The sequence below is a fragment of the Nomascus leucogenys genome, chromosome 8 (genome assembly GCF_006542625.1).
Source record: "Nomascus leucogenys isolate Asia chromosome 8, Asia_NLE_v1, whole genome shotgun sequence".
NCBI lineage: Eukaryota > Metazoa > Chordata > Mammalia > Primates > Hylobatidae > Nomascus > Nomascus leucogenys.
In genome coordinates, this window is record NC_044388.1 from 103,049,951 (window position 1) to 103,066,276 (window position 16,326).

The 16,326-nt window shown below is 48.2% G+C and overlaps 1 protein-coding gene across 10 annotated transcripts in view; it reads left to right on the forward strand.

Moving 5' to 3' along the window:
• The first annotated feature begins 1,452 nt into the window (after positions 1–1,452).
• RALGPS1 (Ral GEF with PH domain and SH3 binding motif 1) overlaps positions 1,453–16,326 on the forward strand; it is a 300,052-nt gene continuing 285,178 nt past the window's right edge. For 8 of the 10 annotated variants that reach the window (XM_030817832.1, XM_030817833.1, XM_030817834.1 and 5 more), the window contains exon 1: positions 1,463–1,685. The gene's annotated coding sequence lies outside the window, so the exon portion shown is untranslated. Of the gene's footprint in view, positions 1,686–16,326 lie in introns of all 10 variants that reach the window. The other 2 variants (XM_030817835.1, XM_030817841.1) reach the window with 1 other exon arrangement.

Consider the following 16,326-nt stretch of genomic DNA (forward strand, 5'->3'; position numbering starts at 1 on the left):
CAGCTAACTGCAAGCACCGCCTCCCAAGTTCACGCCATTCTCCTGCCTCAGCCTCCTGAGTAGCTGGGACTACAGGCGTCCGCACCACGCCCGGCTAATTTTTTTGTATTTTTAGTAGAGACAGGGTTTCACCATGTTGGCCAGGATGGTCTCTCTCTCTTTTTTGAGACAGGGTCTCGCTCTGTCATCCAGGCTGGAGTGCAGTGGCGCCATCGCTTGAGGCTCACTGCAGACTTGACCTCCCGGGCTCAAGTGATCCTCCCATCTCACTCTCCTGAGTAGCTGTGACTACAGGCTTCGCCACCACGCCTCGCTAATTTTTGTATTATTAGAGACAGGGTCTGGCCATGTTGCCCAGGCTGGTCTCACACTTCTGAACTCAAGCAATCCTCCCGCTTTGCCTTCCCAAAGTGCTGGGATTACAGGCATGAGCCACCTCACCAGGCTCTTGTTCTCTTTATGCAAAACAATTAAGCACCTTCTTCGATGATTACTGTTTTCTTAATACAAAGTAGCAGAAACTTCTCCCAGAGGTCTTTTAAGACACAGGTGGTTTAACTTCTACTGACTCTATTTCTTTTCTTTTTTGTTTGTTTCTTTTTTCCTTTCATAAGCTTTGGGAAGCATAGTAACCAATCATTCCATATTCATTCATATTACTGCATAATTACTTTGAAGATTGTCAAAATGATGTTCTATTTGTCCAAGAATCTTTCGGAGTAGGGCAGGTCATAATACCTCCTTTCTGTGGGAGGCAGAACAGAGTTTTACTGTGGTTCTAGATTTCCAGGGCTTCACAGACCTGGCTTCAATTGTCTTTGCAATTTATTATCCCTACGACTTTAGCCAAATGACTTAACCTCTGTGCCCACCTCACCGTGCCTGGCACAGAGTAAAGATGTGGGAGCAGGGAGACAGGATCTGGGCTCATTCTCCAGCTTTGCCCCTGTGTGGTCTTAGGCAAGTCCCTTCACCTCGTTGGGCCTAACTCTGCCCAGCTGTAAAATGGATGAGACCCCCAGGATCTCCGAGGTTTCTTCTGGCTCTGACGTTCTGGGCTCTGTGCCTACCTCCCAGCTGTGAAGAATGGGCACTAAGGCGATGTCTCGCTCACAAAACCATTTTTGTTGAAAACGATAAATCCCAGGTAGGGATTTAGGGGGGATATTGGGTGAGGCCTGGACGGCCGTGTGGGGAATGAGATGCGCGGCTATTTCTAGGCAGGGGATGGGCGTGGCGGACGGCAGGCCGGGTGTGCTGGCAGCGCAGCATCCCTGCGGGCGGAGAGGGCGTCTGCAGATCAGCTCGGAGGCCGAGGCCCGGGAGGACCGCGGATGCAGCGGCTGCGCACTGGTACGACCAGCCAGCCGATTTGCGTGTCTCCGCCCCTGCAACGAGCTGGTTGGGGGGCTGTTCTAGCGCCGCGCGCCGATTGGATGAGCGGCCCGCCGCTCAAGCCCTGGAGCGGACGGTTCCTACTGCGGCTGGGCACCAGCTCCGCTCCCGCGTCTGCCCGCGCTCCAGCTGCGCCCGGCCCGGCCTCGGCCCGGCTTGGCGCGGCCCCGGCCTCCGAGCGAAGGCGCCGCTGCCGCTGGGCCGCTCCCAGGGCCATGAGGAAGCGGCGGCAGCCACTGCGGCCCGCGTCAAGGTGACCGGCCGGGACTGCGGCGGCGGGGAGAGCGGCGGTGAGAGGCGCGGCCGACGGGGCGGGGCGGGGCGGGCCCTGAGGCCGGGCCTGAGGGAGCTGCAGGTGTTGGGGGCGGGACCCCGAGGGCCGCCGGCGCCGGGGTGGGGCCTCGGTGCGGGAGGCGGGGCCGGGGCCGTGCATGCGGGTGCCCGGCGCCGGGGCCTGGCCGGGGTCCGGGGGTTCTGGGGTCCGGGGCCGGGGGCGCGCTGGTCCCCGGGAGCGTGAAGGACGGCAGGGAAGAGGCGCGGGCGCGGGGGGCGGGGCCGGGGCGCCGCGGCTGCAGGTGCGGGGGGCGGGGCCGGCGAGGCTGCCGTGGGCGGGGCTGCGGGGTGCGGCCGGCGCGCCGGACCCGGGGAAAGCACAGGTGCGGGGGGCGGGGCCCGGGGACCTGCAGCGGCGGGGGGCGGGGCCCGGGGCCCGGGTGGCTGCGGTGCGGAAGCAGGGCCCCAGGTGAGGAGCGGGCGAGGGTGGGTGGTCGCCCGAGAAAGAAAGGGCGCCCTCTCCGCTGCCCAGGGGGGCTTGGGTGGGAGCGGGGGCTTTGGGCTCCTGCGGATTCTGGGGGCATCCGGGGCTGCCGCTAGAAGGGCCGTCCGGGCCTGCCTGTGCCTCTGCTGACTCGTGCTTGGAGCTCAGCTATCCTGGTTACTGGCCGGCTGCCTCCCCTATGCTACGCCGCGCCCTAAGTGGGGCGCGCTGTTTTTCGCACCTCAGGGGCTTTCCTGTTGCTGTTGAAGGGGCATGCCAGGATGCCGGGGGCGGGGGGTTGGCTGTCATTGGATGATCGGCTGTTGAAAAATGTGTGTGCTTGAAGAGTAGTGTGAGGCTCGGAGGGGTCCTGGCTTGCTGGCTACTGATACCAGAAGCTGCTGTAGATCTCAGCAGTGCGTCTCAAAAAGACTGAAATGGCAGCCTGGTAAGTGGGGAGAGCAGGGATGAGAATTCAGAAGCTTTTGACTATGCTACCTGAGAGAGTTTTTCACCTGTTTCCTCCTTTGCAAAATGAGCATGTTAGTACCTGCCTGTGTGCCTCCCAGGGGCCTGGTGAGGATAGGATGAAACAGTGCCTACTGAGCAAATCGCTGGATAAAGTTATGAATTCCCTTTTTCTTGTGTCGATGGGCAGGTTGGATTCAGGGACTGGAGAGTCTAAAGAAGAGAGGGTTTGTTTCTAGTTAAGAAGTGAGACTAGACCACTGTCTTTTCGCAGTTTGGGATGAGGTTTTGTTGGGAGTTCCCAAAAGACTCAGCTGTCTTGGATCGTGACTGCTTCTCCCTGCGAGGCCTCTGAGGGAGCTGCTGCAACGCAGGGAGCAGTGGCAAGTGGAAGCAGAAGAACATTTGTTTGCTGACCTTTAGACCCCAACCCCGGTGAGGACTCTGAGCTGGAACATAAAGCTCAGGCCTGAGGCTATGGAAGTCCCTCTGCCCCCATCCAAGTACAGACCCCGATTTTACCACATTCCAAGAGGGTCGGGCGGGGTGGCTCACGCTTGTAATCCCAGCACTTTGGGAGGCCGAGGCGGGTGGATCATTTGATGTCAGGAGTCCGACACCAGCCTGGCCAACATGATGAAACCCCGTCTCTACTAAAAAATACAAAAATTAGCCGGGCATGGTGGCAGGCACCTGTAATCTCAGCTACTCAGGAGGCTGAGGCAGGAGAATTGCTTGAACCTGGGAGGCGGAGGTTGCAGTGAGCCGAGATTGTGCCACTGCACTCCACCCTGGGCAATGGAGTGAGACTCTTCCGTCTCAAAACACACAAAAATCCCAAAAAGAAGACCCCCAAAAGAAGGCAATGCCCGACTCCACTGTGTACCCACAGGGGCGGGGAGAAGGAAGCAAGATGACAGGGCTTTTTCTGAATTTCAGAAGAGTGTTGTATACCCATATATGTGACCTTTCAAAGCCCAGTGCCTCTGCTCACTGGTAGTTGACCAGTCCAAACTGTAATGCCTCCTACCTTCGTTGCATGGACAGAAGTGAAGGTAGGTGGAGGCTTCTCTACTAACCTGCATTTTTTTTTTTTTTTTTTTTTTCCACTGTAGAAGGTGTGGAACTTTTAGGGGCCAGAAACCATGGTGCTGGCCTCCCTCATTACCACTAGTTGGTGCAGTGGTGACCCAGTAGCATTGAGGGAATTAGGCCCTTACTGGTGCCTGTGCTTGTGTGGCAGGTCCCAGAGGATCTAGAAGCAGCATGTGAGAGTTCTCCCACTCTGTCTTGGCAGAAGCGGTGTTAATGGCTCTCAGAGACTGCTGCTGTCTGAGTGACCATCATGCTCTTGGGGTTAGAAGGAAAGCTCAAACTTGGTGGCAAAGAAGACCTAGAACATGTGTTGAATAATGAGGGGATTAGCAACATTCAGGGTGGAGAGAAAGACTTCATTAATGAAAAATACTGCATCTGAGGCTCTGTGATATGGCCCACCTCTTGAAATGGATTTTCCTTTTCAGTATGGAGGGTAAGAGCTCTGACTTGGAAGTCAGTCAGGTCTGTTTGAAACCGCAGGCTGCCACCTCCTGCCGAGTGAACCAGCACTACTTCCTTAGCTTCACAGAGCTTTGGTTTCTTTATTTGTAAAGCAAGGAAACCATGCCCACCTTGTGAGGTTGTTATGAAAAATAAATGAGACAGGAGGGGAGAAGGCACCTGATCCACCTGGTTAGGGTCCTGTTCTGTCTCTCACTGCCTGCCCATCTTTCAACACAAGCCACTCAGAACAGCCTGTAACGTGCAAGGAGAGCAGGACAGGGAATTCTGAGGCCTCTATTTCTTATATAACCTTGAACAAATCCCTTCCTGTCTCCAGACCTTGGGTTTCTTAGCTGTGTGAGGAGGGTGTTAGACTTTGTGATCACCAAGAGTCCTTCTAGCTCTGGCCTTCTGGTTAGCATGCCGTCATATTTTCTTCAAAGGCAGGAGGAGGGTGGAAACTAATGACCTGTTGTTTAGTTCTTCTTTTACAAACATCTGTCTAGCACCTTGCCTGGCACATAGTAGGTGCTCACTGAATGCTTGTTGAAAGAACAGATGAAGGACTTTAACTGGAAAGAAGGTGTGGCAAGTTGTCCCTGCTACTTTTGTGTGTATGGTTTCTGTACCTTTAACATACATTTTATTTATTGCACAAAAATATTGTAACATTAGTAAAATTAGTGAACTTCAACGTAAAAGACAAAAGTTGTTGCATGGTTCCATTTCATCACACATTAAATTCATTCAATTTTTGTTTGTAAACATACATAATTCTTCATGGTTGCAATTGTATGTATGTAAGCCTTTGGGAAAGGCCCAGTAATAAATGGTTTCTTTGAATATCGTTTAAAACTTTTTTTTTTTTTTTAAGAGACAAGGTCTCCCTCTGTTAGCTAGATTGGAGTGCAGTGGCACAGTCACGACTCACTGCAGCCTTGACCTCCCAGGCTCAAATGATACTCCCACCGTAGCCTCCCAAGTACTGCGCCACAACACCTGGCTAATTTTTAAATTTTTTGTAGAGATGGGAGTCTCACTGTGTTGCCCAGGCTGGTCTCGAACTCCTGGGCTCAAGTGATCCTCCCATCGGCCTCCCAAAGTGCTGAGATTACAGGCGCGAGCCACCACGTCTAGCAAATATAGTTTTTATTTTATATTTTGAGGAAGTAAAAAAAAATCACACATGGATTTTTTTTTTTTTTTTTGAGACAAGAGTTTCACTCTTGTTGCCCAGGGTGGAGTGCAATGGCGTGATCTCAGCTCACAGCAACCTCCGCCTCCCGGGTTCAAACCATTCTCCTGCCTCAGCCTCTCGAGTAGCTGGGATTATAGGCATGCCCCACCACACCCCGCTAATTTTGTATTTTTAGTACAGATGGGGTTTCTCCATGTTGGTCAGGCTGGTCTCGAACTCTGGACCTCAGGTGATCCGCCCGCCTCGGCTTCCCAAAATGCTGGGATTACAGGTGTGAGCCACTGCGCTGGGCCCGCACATGGATTTTTTTTAAGGCGAGTTGGGGAATAAGTTGTAAGTGTCATTCTTGCCTCAAGTTGACAGTTCCTAGTCCTTTTCCCTAGAGGCAGCCACTGTTACCAGTTTCTTGTTTATTATATATTCTTTCTCTTACACAAAGAATAGCATTTTATACATACTCATTGCCGCTTCATGTATCCACTTGATTTACTTTGGACATTGTCCTAACATTGGAAAATGTGTCAGTTAGTATGTACAGTTCCTTCTTAATAAATTTTTTTGACTGATACAAGCATAATTTTGTACCTCCACACCCCACGCCCCAATGATGTTTACTCAGTATTGGTTGGCAGTCATTGTTTAGAAGACTAACAAGAGACATCCTTTGTCCTAGGAAAAAAAGTGGCCTTGGTCCCTGTGAACAGTAGATTAAAGGGCAATCCATGTATCTGGATGCAAGGCAGAGTACAGAAAGGGAAAGGAAAAGAGATTTGTTCGCTGGTAATTGAGAACTGATTTTCCATTCAGGCCTTGATTCAAAGTCCAGCTCTGTCACTTACTGGCTGTGTGACTTGGAACAATTTACCTAATCTCTCTGCATCTTACTTTCCGTATCTGTAAAATAGATAATGATAATAGGATCTGTCTTTGGGGGTTTTTGTGCAGAGAAAGTGAGATCATGCAATGCAAAGTACATACAGCAATAGCAGGTCATAGTAGGTGCTTAAGAAGGATGAGCTGCCATGTTATTAATAATCTGAAATAGATTCTATTCTTTGTGAGCAGATATTTACTGGACAGTTAAGGGTGAGCCATGGACAATACCTAAAGTCCTTGCCTTTGAGGTGCTCACATGCTGTGTGTGGAGATCGGCACACAAGCCATTGATTACCAAACAGTATAGTGGGCCAGGTGGTGGGAGGCGAGCGTTGTGTTAGGTCACAGAGGCAGGGAACAGTGACTTCTCCCTGGGGTGATTTGGGAATGCCTCCTCAGCTCAAGTTTTCCCTCCTTTGTGAAACCTACTTGATTTTTCCAGGCACCCTCCTATTTGTACTCCCTTGACTTTCATTCTGTGTATACCTGGATCAGAGCACATGTCATTTTATTGCATGTGTGACTTTTTGCCTGTGTCTCTACTCTGCACAAGGAAAGTCTCCTGCTTTCTTTGCTGCTGGGTCTCCAGAGCTTGGCACAGGGTAGGCTCTTGTTGAACAGTGTGATGGACCTATGTTTAGACAAATCATACTACTAAATGGTGGCAAATTCTTATTTATATATCACCAGGTCGCTGGTGAAACCCATTCTCTGGACTCTACTTCTTCACTCCCCAAATATTTGAGTGCTGGCTCTGAGACAGGCATGTGCTGTGCTATATGCTAGTTGTAGGCTTTGGGTATGGCTCATGATACTTGTCCTAAAAAGTCTTAGGGATGGAGAAGAAGGAAATATTTGTTGCAGATGCTGAAAGTCAAGATGTGGAAGCAGAAAAATGGACAAGCCTGGAATGAGCTGCTCATGCTTGCTGAAACTCACCTCTCCTTTCTGCAGAAGTATGGCTGCTGTCCCTTGCCTTGGGCTGGGGTTGTGGAGCAGCAGGCCAAAGGAGCTGAGTAGGTGGCTCATAGATTTTAACTCGGGGGGAGAGTTGGTTGGATTGGCTTCTGTGAGGAGTGTTTCTGGGCCTCCTTTCGTAGCAGAGAGTACACTTGACTTTCTTCATGTGGGCATTCATTAACCTGCCTTGCTGGGCTCTCTTGCTTTGGGCTAAACCTTGTACTGGATGCTGGACACATGCAGATGAAGCTTTGCCCCTGCCCTTTGGGATCTCACAGTCAGTGGAGAAGTCACCCACAAACAGAAGGTGACTGAAGGCGATTGGCCATAACAGAGAACCTCTCGTGAAGTGGCCAAGCAGTTTCAGGCTTGGGGCCAGGCAGACCCGGGTTCAAATCCTGCCTCTGTCACAGACAACCTGTGTGATCATGGGCAGGTGTCTTCCCAGCTCTGAGTCTTGGTTTACTGGTTTGGTAAAGTGGGGATAGCAGTATTACCTAACTTAGGGCTGTTGAAGATTTCAGTGGAATAATGCAGTGCAGTGTTTAGCACAGTGCCTGCCAGGAAGCTAATGCTTAGCGAGTGCTCACTATTGTAATTATACGTGGTGCTGTGGGAGAACCAAGAAGCACCCCTTGAGCTGTTTCTCATGGTCCTAGTGATGTGTCATGGTCATGGTGAAAATTAGGTATTGAATGTGAAGGTCAAGTCGTCTGAGAAATCAACTCTGAAGTCACCAAGCGCTCAAGGAGTCCTCAGGACCTTCCTCACCAGCCCTGTGGGTGATACTATGGTTCCAGGGCTATAGGCTTGTCTGTAAGTGTTTCCTTCCCACTTTCTGCATGAGCTCTTCTGAAAGATACATTTCACCCATCATCATTGTGAACACCTTTTCTTTGTCCGAGTACCTGCGCTGATCAAGTCCATGACTTTTCCCCAAGGAGAGGCGTGAGTTGTACTTGTCTCTCCTGTACTTGCTGAGGAGTGCAGAGACCTGAAGACCCAGAACAGCAAATCATTCCTTGGTTTTTCTGTAGAGCTTTCAAATCTGTCATGTTCTTCTTTGCAGGAGATTTATCTCCTGAGCGTCAGAGAGGCAGATAGGGCAGTGCTTAAAACACGGACTCTGGAGTTGGGACACAAACAGATGTGGGTTTGTGTCCTGACACCATCACTCACAAGCCATGTGGCTTTGAGCAAATGACTATACCTCTGTTTCCTCATCAATACAAGAAGTGAGATAGAACGCGCCTTTGTGTGGTTTGTACAGGGTTTCAGGGAGACGCTACAGGATAGGGCTTAGCAGAGGGCTTGCACATTGTGAGCACCCAGGAAATGGGAGCTAGAATAGTCTCCTCTTTTCACCCAGGGTTATAAGATTTTTAGGATGCTTTTCTCAGGGTATTAATTTGTATTGCTTATGGAAGTTATGTGAGTTACTGCACAAGCAATGTGTTAAAACACACACGTACTTGGTGATGGGGGTCTGGGAAGCATGTCCAGGGTGGCGGGCAGAACTCTTCCTGCGTTGGGATTGCAGAGGCAAGCCTCAGCTCCCACAAAGACAGGGTACTGGTGAGGGAGAGGATGGAGCCATTCTGGGAGCCTTTGCCTCAGGCCCATTTAGCAACTGGGGGCTGCTTCTCAAGTTCTTTCTTTTTAATCATTCTGTTATTCCGTGTAAATGATTGGTCTTTAATATAAACTAATAATGCAACATGATACTTTCCCTTTTCGGGATTTAAATATTTATATTTTAAGGTTAAGTCAATTTTTGAGTAATCAGAAGAAAATTTAAATGTTTGGCCTTGACATTCATAGGTTTCTTTTAAAATCATCTGAGATGAAAGGAAGAATAGGGAATGTATTTAAGTCCATGTTTATTGGATACAGTAATTATCACCCACTGTTGTATAAGCCTGATAACTAGGGCAAGGGAAGTTTGTGCTTTTGGCATATTTCTGAATAATTAAATATTTATGGAAAACAAGTTAATAGATTCAAGACAATTTGCTGTGTCTTTCTCTGGCATAAAGTTCGTTATGTGGAATTACAGAGAGGATTAGTCCTCTGTGCAGCTGTTTATTTTTTCCTTCTAGGCACCATATCTCTAACACTTTCAGTCCACTAGCATTTATAGATTGCTCTCGTACTGGGCTCCCACAACTCTCTCACTGTGTGCCCTGCCGTAGCATACAGTACAATTGTGCCCACCAGTGACTCCCTCATGACCTTTCTCTAGACTTTGCAGAGTGAGAGTCTACATTTGTTCTTGCATATTCAGGGCCTACCCCAGGGCTGGTACAAGGCAGCCAGAATGGTCTGAGCATGCCATTCCCTTTGCTTAAAAGCCTCCAGTGGCTTATAATTTCTGTCAGAAAAAAAGACCAAATCATTAGCATGGCCGGTGAGGTGTAAGAATATGCTTTCTAGGGTAATTGCTGGATATGTCTGTCTCCCCTGGTACAGTACAGTCCCATCAGGTCATGGGCCGTGACTGTTTTGCCCACCAGCAGGTCCTCAGTGCCTAGCCTAGCATCCGGCCTGTAGTATATGCTCCGTAAATGTTTACTGGATGAACAAATGGAGTAAATAGTGGGCTCCCAGTGACTGATCTGAATCTATAAAATGAGAACATTGTTAGAGCTGAGGTTCTGTCCATTATACAATATGTCAACACTTTACAACACTTAGAAAGGTCTCCTCGCACTTTTTATTCCAGCCTTATGTTGATTCTGCAGGTAGGTAGGGCAGGTTTTGATGTGCATAGAAGACAATGGAAGCTTAGAGAGGTTAAACACATTGCCCAAGATGTAGCTATGAGAGAAGCTGAGGGTCCTAATGCCTCAAGTGCCTCTTCTCATACTGCTGGCTGCCTCAAGGTGTGGCTTCTGACACACTCATTGTAGAAGTCACAGGTGAGATAAGGCAACAGGGCTTCATTGGAAAAAGGTACTTACAATAGTTTTTCTTTGTTTTAGATATTTCAGTTTCCTGATAATTGAATTTGAGGAGTTGAGTTAAATTTGGAATGATGGGTTTAAGGTCTTGTTTCATGCTTATGGGTCAGAAAATACTGAACTTTCCTGTAAATGGCTAAAGTATATTAATTATTGGTACCTGTGATGGTTAGTTTGTAACTAGGGTTAAAATTTGTGTTCTTGTTGAGAAAACACAGTCTTGCTGAGTCACCTGGGCTGGAGTGCAGTGGCTATTCACAGATGCGATTGTAGCACACTACAGCCTTCAACTCATGGCCTCAAGCGATCCTCCTGCCTCAGCCTCCCAAGTAGCTCCCAAGTGCCACTACATCTGGCTGACAAGCTTTTTTGATAAGATTAGAAGTTACTTGCTGATTGATATGTAGCATCCTTTGCTGTTTTCAGAAGATACTTGTTGTTTCAGTTAGTTTATTTCTTTAATGTATCTCTGGCTGTGTCTGTTATGGGACACTTTGGCAATGAGCATCACTATGGCCTTTGTGCTTATCACATATAGTGTCCGTCTATCCTGATGGTTACCAATCATTGAGTCTACTCTTCCCACTTTCCAGATGAGGGTGGAGGCTTTGCAGAGTTTCATACTCAGGTGCCCTGATTCCCCACCTGACAAAGCCCATTAACTCGAACATGTCCATATGCATGTAACAGTTTCTCAACAGCTGCCTGCAGTTCATGTACTGCTGCTCATAAACCATGCCCATGGTGAAGCATTTATCTCAGATGGAAGTGTCTGCTTCAAGGGCCTTTGTTGAATCTGCAGTGTGACTGTATAGGAAAAGGATGCAAACTTGACTTAGCACACAGCTGCAATATCTAGTCCAGTGTTGGTGGCTAGTTAAGAAAAGACAGTGCCTGTTGTGGTCTGTTAACACGATAATCACTTCAGGGGGTTCTTAAGGACTAAGAGATTTTTGGAACCTAGTTTTATCAATATAGCCAGTAGTACCTGTTGAACAGAGAAGCAGCCTGGTATATAGAAAGATCAATGAATATGAAGTCAGAATGCCAGATGTGTCCATTTGCTTTGAGACTCCCACTTTCCATGTAAATAGGAATATCTTTGGTGTGCATGCATCCTTTTTCAGTAGGAAAGCCCCAGTTTTAATATCTGAGATTGTGTTATGAGGCTTAAGTCAGAACAAAGAGAGCTGGATGATTATAAAGGATTGTACCAATAACTGAAGGTAGCCTTATTCCTTATTCTTCCCTGTCCTCCATAACTACTTGCCTACTAGCCCATCTGGCCATCCATCCATCCACCCAGTTCTTGTCCAGGGTCTACTGAGTGCCAGTGCCGTGCCAAGTGTGAGGCCACGGTGGTAAAAAAAAAAAAGACAGGCCGGGCATGGTGGCTCACGCCTGTAATCCCAGCACTTTGGGAGGCCGAGGCGGGTGGATCACCTGAGGTCGGGAGTTTGAGACTAGCCTGACCAACATGGAGAAACCCTGTCTCTACTAAAAGTACAAAAAATTAGCTGGGTATGGTGGCGCATGCCTGTAATCCCAGCTAATGAGGAGGCTGAGGCAGGAGAATTGCTTTAACCTGGGAGGTGGAGGTTGCGGTAAGCTGAGATTGCACCATTGCACTCCAGCCTGGGAAGCAAGAGTGAAACTCCATCTCAAAAATAAATAAATAAATAAATAAAAATACAGATCTGGTCCTTGCTGTCCTTTAGCTTACAGTCTAGTAGCAAGGTTAAATAACAAAAATAATAACAAGTACATAAAAAAGTAATTACAGGGGCTGGGTGCGGTGGCTGACACCTATAGTCCCAGCACTTTGGGAGGCCAAGGCAGGCAGATCACTCAAGGTCAGGAGTTCAAGACCAGCTTGGCCAACATGGTGAAACCCCCTCTTCACTAAAAATACAAAAAATTAGCCGGGCATGGTGGCACGTGCCTTTAATCCCAGCTACTTGGGAGGCCTAGGCAGGAGAATCACTGGAACCTGCGGGGCAGAGGTTGCAGTGCGCCGAGATGGCACCACTGCACTCAGGCCCTGGGAGACAGAGTGAGACTCTGTCTCAAAAAAAAGAAAAAAAAATTACAGTGCATAGTGTTGTGCACCTATAGTACCAGCTACTCAGAAGGCTAAGGCAGGAAGATTGCTTGAGTCCCAGAGTTGAGTCTAGCTTGGGCAACGTAATGAGACCAGCCTGGGCAACATAGACCCTATCTCTAAAAAAAAATAATAATTATAGCACTGATGTCTGCAAAAGAGGAGTATAAGGTGCTAAGAGACCATATATTTAATGGCTTTCCTGCTAGGGGAGTCAGACAGCTGGTACCAGAGGAAGGGGCCTTTAAGCTGACACCTGAAAGATGAATTGAAGCTAGCCAGGTGGAGAGGTGGCAGTTGCATCTGCCATCATCCTAGCTGGGGAAGGAGCATGGAGGACTCCAGATGTACTGGGGAGCCAGCATGGCTAAAGCACTGACAGCAAGGGAGAGACCAGTGTTCATGTTCTGGTCATGGCCTTGTTTCCTTGGACTATGCCAAAAATAATGGACAAATTATGTAGTTGCTGACTCATTTTTCATAACTCCCCAGCTGTCACCAAAAGCATCTATTACTGAAACATTACCTGTGGTTTCCAATATAGCAGTTGGCCTTATTTTTATTGCTTTAGAGATTGGTTGCTTCCTTTGCTTCTTGAAGGTGTGGAAGCAAATACTTGGACCTCATTAGTGGTTTTCAGTCATTAAGTAAACATTTGCTAAGCATGTAATAGGGCTTGACACTGCAGACCCTGCCCTCAGGAGCACCAAGACTTGACAGAAGTAAATACATAATGATAATACAGTGTCGTGGGAAGTAGAGTAGTGGAAATGGAAGCTCATGGGACCAAATAAGACTCACAGGCTCTTAAAGATTTTCAGTTTTCCAGGTGAAGCAGGATACAGGCAGAGGAAACAGATTGTACAAAAGTACAGAAGCAGGAGGGAGTATGATGTGCTTCAGGGATGGTGGACAGTGTGGTGTTGCTGGAGTGCGAGATTTATGGTGGAGGATGGAGGGAGGAGGAGCTGGTTGGAGAGGTGGTTTGGGGTCAGTTCGCAGAGGGACTTGCAGGCAGTGCCTAGGAGTGTAGGTGTTATCTTGTGGTCAGTGGAGAATCATTCAAGCTGTAAGAGGAGAGAAGGATTGTCACTTATAGTCCTGGTGGCAGTGTGGAGGATGATGGCGTGAAAGGGGACTAGAGATTGGGAGCTGAGTGAGGGTTATTATAGGAATTCAGGAGTGGGATGATGGGGTCCTGGCTAGGTGGATGGGGAGGAGAAGGCAGGTTCAAAAGAAACTGATGTAGAGGCCTCTCCTACTTGGTAGATGGGAGGAAGGGTGATGTCAGAGTTTCTCACTCGGTGCCATGAGATGGTAGGACCAGTCACTGAGCTATGAAATGTGAAAGGAATACTGGGTTGGTAGGAGGAAGTTTGTGAATTTGGTTTGGGCCATTTTGAGTTTGGAATGGCTGTGGGGTTGCTTGGTGGACCTGATCACTTGGCGACTGGCCTGCTAATCTGCAGCTGAGAGAGAGATCTAGGCTGGAACAGTGGTTCTCACACTCTAGAGCATGAGTTCTCTGTAGTGTTTGAGGGGAGGGAGGCTGGTTGTCTTATGTTTAAGGGCTTTCACAGATGGTTCTGATGCCCTAGGAGATACTTGGGGTCATTCTTGCATAGCTGGCCCCTGAAGTTGTATTGTAGGAGAGGATGGGATCACTCAGGAAGGCTGTGTGGTAGTGGGTGAGAGTCCTGGCTGAATTGCTGGGGGAGCGTCAGCATGAGAGGTGGAAGTGGAAGTCGGGGAAGAAGCAAGAGGAGGAATGGGCAGCTAGGAAGAAAGACAGGAAGAACGATGGTGTGGAAACAGGTGGTGGGGGCACCAACCTCCACTTCTTTCCCTGCAGGGCTTCAGTTTTCTCATTTTTCTCTCTAGTAATTCATTAGGGAATTATTGCCCTGCCGCCTAGAGCTGAGCCTTCCGTGCCTCCCGTTAACATTTGTTTACACTAGTGTCAGAGCCAGTCTCCCATGAGAGGTTATGCTTCAGTTACCTTTGTTGTCGTGTGCAGAGGACTGAAAGAGGCTATTTGCTGCAGACAGTTTCTACCCCCTTCAGCGCCTCCCAGCAACCTTCTCAAGCAATTCCCTCATGCCTTCTATTGCTGGTCCTTGGGACTAAAATCTCTGTCCCCTGAAGCCAGAAAGTTGCGTCCTCCCCCATCTAACATTGTGAGGTTCAGGATGGATCTGCAACCTCAGGGATGTGTGTCTGGGTCCTAGGAAAGGCAGCTGATTGGAACGGCTGGAGTCTGAGAAGATGATTAAAACATTCAGATTAGACTAACGTGATGCGTGGGTAGGTATCTTTGACTTGGGGTTGGGATGCATCCCTGGTCCACTTTATATCCTGTGCTTGGGTAGCAGGGAAAAGCCTGTTATACAATTTCTGGAACTTATGGTTGGGGTCTGAGAGTTAGAGTACTTGGGATCTACTCAGACTGCTGGTGGCGGTATGGGAGGTGGTATGCTAAATTGGTAAAAGTGGAAGTCTGTCTCCCTGGTAAGCCTAAGTGCCTGGCTGAGCTCAGCTTACAGAACCAGGTGAAGAGCCTTTAATCTGAGAGATCCAGTGGGAAACTGATCTGTGATCCGTTGTGTGTGTTGTTAGTATTATCCTCAACCCTAAGACCTTGGAGTGTAGGATAAAGGCACAGACCTAGTTGCCACTGATCCTGGTGCTGAAAGCCACAGCTGAGGAGTAGTGAGAAGGATCAGGGTTAACTTGAGGGGGAGTCCTTAATACCAGGACTGACCACCCTGGTGTGATGCCTTTTGCTTCTTAGGGAAGGAAGAAGAAAAGGAATTAATGTTGGTTGAGCTGAGAAACCCAAATGCTGGGCAAAGAGAATAGAACAGATAGATAGAAAGTAGAGGCATGATGATGAGATATGTGTACCAGTACAGAACATAAAATGCTATTCAGCTCCTATAGAACATAAAGAAATGTTTCAGAATAAGAGGCAGACTGAGCTGTGTTCAAATCCTGCCTTTGCACAAATACTACCAGTGAGGATACTTTTTTTTTTTTTTTTGGAGACGGAGTCTCATTCTTGTTGCTCAGGCTGGAGTGCGGTGGCACAATCTCGGCTCACTGCAACCTCCACCTCCACCTCCCAGCTCCAAGTGATTCTCCTGCCTCAGCCTTCCAAGTAGCTGGGATTACAGGTGGCCACCACCACACTTGCCTGATTTTTGTATTTTTAGTAGAGACAGCGTTTCACTGTGTTCGCCAGGCTGGTCACAAACTCCTGACCTCAGGTGATCTGCCTGCCTTGGCTTCCCAAAGTTCTGAGATTACAGGTGTGAGCCACCGCGCCCGGACAGGGATACTCTTACTGGCTGTGAGTTCTTGGATATGTTACCTAACCTCTTTGGGCCTCAGTTTTCTCACTCTCTCTCTAATAATTCATTAGAGAATTATTGCATGGGTTTGGTGGTATATTTCTATGGATAAGGTGCTTAGCAAAGTATCTGTCACAGGTAAATGGTGATGATAATGATGATGACCATCATGTGAGTACCTCTGTAGATATCTCCACTGGACCAAATCCTACCTGTATAATAAATGTTTGAAATGAACAACATCAACAGTAACAAGGTCAGTATGAGATTAGCAGCATATGAGAGGGAAAACCAGATCCACTGGCAAAATTACTGGAACACTGAGAGGATAAGGATAGCAGTGGAGAATCATAAAAACATGACATGATAGAAAATGAAAAGGTACAAGGTAGGAACTGTTAAGTATGATCAAAGTAGTCTTATTGGCTGTGAAGAAGAGAGGCAAGAGATTCTGAATCAACACCTGGAGGTGATGAGGACAAAATAACCTTAGTCTTTAGTGATGATAGAAATTTTCTTTATTTTTTTATTTTTTGAGACAGAGTTTTGCTCTTGTTGCCCAGGCTGGAGTGCAACGGCGTGATCTTAGCTCACCGCAACCTCTGCCTCCTGGGTTCAAACGATTCTCCTGCCTCAGCCTCCCGAGTAGCTGGGATTACAGGCATGCGCCACCATGCCCGGCTAATTTTGTATTTTTTTTTTTTTTTTTTTTAAGTAGA